The 3,821-nt window shown below is 34.1% G+C and overlaps 1 pseudogene; it reads right to left on the reverse strand.

The window, feature by feature from the left end:
* OR11E1P (olfactory receptor family 11 subfamily E member 1, pseudogene) lies at window positions 2,593-3,527 on the reverse strand (annotated as a pseudogene).

Here is a 3,821-nt window from a genome sequence, read left to right on the forward strand (position 1 = left end):
GAATAATCCCCATAGCCAAGCATTTTGGGAAAAATCCTTTACCATCACATTTATAAAGTGAGTCAGTTAACACCAACATTGTCACAGAGCATTATACAATATATTGGAAAGAACGCTATATAGAAATTAGGAGAACTATGTTCTAGGTCCCACTCTAGGTATGGGTTTATATGTATGCCGTAAAGCTGATGGTGAGGATTTTTATTAAACCACTGATAGAAAAGGCAACGGTAATCAAAATGGTGGTATTGATGGCAATAGATGATCAAGTTTCGATAATATTAGTATTACAAGGCAATTAAAGAACAGCTAATCCAATCCAGTTTTAAGTATATGTATACCCAACTGCTTTGTGAATACAAACATTTTTCTTTTTCTCTGAATGTCCATCCTCCAGTTGGACACCAGATGGCACTGAAAAACAACATATCAAAGAGTGATAATATATAAAGGCTGATGAATATATATATACATAATATGTAATAATTATATCAGTAACATGTAAAACAGAATATGATATATATTACATTGTAATATAATGCATATAATTATTTATATAATATAGATATAATGTACCTGAGGGTGAATTGGATGAACTATCTTTAAATTACTTAGTAACACTAATATTATTAAAACTTGATCATCTATTACTATCACTACCACCATTTTGATCACCATTGCTATTTCTATCAGTAGTTTAATAATGAAGATCCTTACCATCAGCTTTACTATAGTCAATATCATCTTTGTTATCAGAGTCACTGTACAAATTACTATCTTCAATACTACCCCCATCTTACCATGAGTAAGAGAGTAGAAACTTGTTCTATGCAGTTTTTCTCCTTTGAACGCCTCATTTTCAAAATGTTTTATCTGTGTGTTTGCACTATATTTGAGGGTGTCTGTCAACCTTCTACCAGTCATTGCTGAGAATTGAAATATTGGTAACAATAGGAAAATTTTTAAGAAATATTCTTATTTTTTCTAATAGAGTTAAAGAATATTTCCCAGTAAAGTTTGTGTGTGTTTGTTTTCCACACCAGCAGCCAACTTTATTGACCAGTTACTATGCATTGCAAATTCTTCTGCAAGCAGCTTATTTTTATTGAGGTAAAAATTGGTGTATAACATTATCTAAGTTTCAATTGTACAACACTAGAATTCTACAACCATATACACCACAAAGTGATCATGGCCAAAAGCCTAGTTACCACGTATCCCTATACAATTGACCCATGTAAGTTTTATTCATGACTTTTGTTCTTCAAAAGTAGAGTATCTATGTATCACTCGAAAACTGGATTCTTTTTTTCTGATACAGACTGTCAAAGAGTGATGCAGCGAAAAGATCAATTGCATTGTATTATACAGAAAATAGTCTATTTAACTTTTGATTTATATAAAATGCAAGTTATTAAGGATAGAAGTAAAACAAAACCACAAGTAAGCAATAAACCTAATTTGAAATATGAAAAATTCTACAGGACAGGTAACCCAACTTCTGCAATAAGTTAATGGTGCAAAAAATAAAAGGAGAGGAGAACTGCTGAGAAATAAATAGACTAAGAAACATAACATAAGGTGCATTCTGGGAAGCTTGTTTGCATCCTAATTTGAAGACATCACTTAAAGATAATTGGGGAAATTTAACCATGGTTTGTACATTTGATGATAAGAAAATATTGATAGTCATAAGTACCATAATAGCATGATGGGCATGATTTTTTTAAATGTCTTTATCAGTTTAAGAGCACACTAAATACTTATATGTGGAAGATGTACTTACATAATTTACACAACATCTAAAACTTGCTTTAAAATTTTCCAGCAAAAAAATAAAGTGAACTGTAGGTAGTTGAAACAATATTGGCAAAATGTTGATGTCAAAACTTAATGGTAGCTACATAAGGGTTCATTAGGCTACTCTCTCTACTTTTCTGCATGTTTGAAATTTTCTACAATAAACAATTAAAATGAATTAGGAAAATGCATTCAGCTTTATATTTTTAAATATATACATGTCCTTAGACCTGACAGTTCAAGTACCAAGAATATATCAAAGTAAAATCTGGATATAAATGATGTTTTTACAGTGAAAGAATTGAATACAACTAAAAATTCCCAATAATAAAAGATTATTTAAACACATCATGTTTAGCTATACTATGAAGCCCAGAAGAATAAAAAAATACATATTTTATTGATCTTGAAAGATGGTCATGACATAATGTTTGCTGGAAAACTAACTTATGAACTCAATGATCCAATTTGCTTATGTAGAATGAAATTCTGCTGTTATACAACAATGATATAAATAGCCAATACTTCTAGTTTTCTTTTGCTGTTACTATTTTTGTTTAAGTATTTTTCTATATTAAATATCCATGGCCTATTTAATAAAGAAATAATAGAATTTAAGGCAAAATTTTTAAATCTAGCACTTCAAAATTGCCATACATCCTCTCTTTTTTTGGAACTGTAGAAGGGTTAGAGAGGAATAACAAAACAGACAAAGTTATTCTTCTCCAATCTTGGAGGACTTTGAAATGGAGAGATCTGAACTCCAAACTAAAATCTTCAACACCATTTTTCTTAAATCAACTGTTTCAACTTCCTTATGTAGAGACACCTTCTGAGTGGCTAATGAACCAACTTGTTCCAAAGAATGTAGATCACAGCATTGAAGATGGTGGCAATCACGGTGTAAAGCAGGGTAAAGATCTTGGAGAGGAGTTGGGAGTGGATAGCAGAAGGTGTAATGTACACGACCATGAGAATTCAATAGAATATGGACACTACAAGTGGGAGGAGCATGTGGAAAAACTATTTCACCTGCTAACTCCAGCAAGAGAACTCAGCATAGCCACCACAATCCAGGATAAGATGTCAGAATCAGTCCAAAGGGAACAGTGAGGCAGAACAGAAAGAGAAGGAATATTGTCACCTGGGCCACTCCGGGATCTGAGTAAGCCAGCACCACCAAAGGCATGAAGTTGCAGTAAAATTGGTCTATGTGGTTGAAGCCAAAGAACATCATATGGACCATTAGGGCCACTACTAGTCCATCTACCATGAAGCCAGAGAGCTATTCTGCAACCATCAGCTCCAAGAACTATCTGGGCCCCATCAGGAGTAGCTGATCTCCAGACAGCAACCATCTGCAGTGACAGCCAGCAGGAAGGAATCAGCTATGGTGAGGGAACAAAAGATACAGAACTAGCACAAACAACCAGCCACAGAGATAGATGCCTCCTACAGGAAGCCCTCCCACATTTTTGGCAATACGTTAGAAATTATCAAGAAAGGACAGATTGGTGTAGAGATTCTCAAGGAAGGACAGGTCAGGAAGAAATACCTGGATGTGTCAAGACTCTGGCAGCTAACCATGGCCACAATAATTAGCACATTGCCTATGGTGATGTCGGCATAGTTGGCAGTGATCACAATAAAGAAAGGAGATGCAGCTCAAGTATGTCATAGAAACCAAGGAGGACAAATTCAGTAATTGTTTGGTTTGCTATTGAGACAGTCTCCATGTGGACCATCCAAGTTTCTGCTTGGCAGTGTTGAAGGGAGAAATTTTAATGTGTCTTTAATCTTCTACGCCAAGCCTAAGATTAGTAGGACTAAAACAAAAGGGTAAAAGTGAGTCTCCAAAACAAAGATCACTTACACGCGTCTTCATTTGTCCTTTTCAGTTGCTTATTCCTTCTCCCACTCCTATTCTTCCCTGAATTCCTTAATTATTCATATTTTTCAAGACTTGGGAGAATTTATCCAAAATTACAATTTCAGTTTTTTTCAAAACCCTTTACCTTATT

This window comes from Equus caballus, chromosome 20 (assembly GCF_041296265.1).
Source record: "Equus caballus isolate H_3958 breed thoroughbred chromosome 20, TB-T2T, whole genome shotgun sequence".
NCBI classification, from domain to species: Eukaryota; Metazoa; Chordata; class Mammalia; order Perissodactyla; family Equidae; genus Equus; species Equus caballus.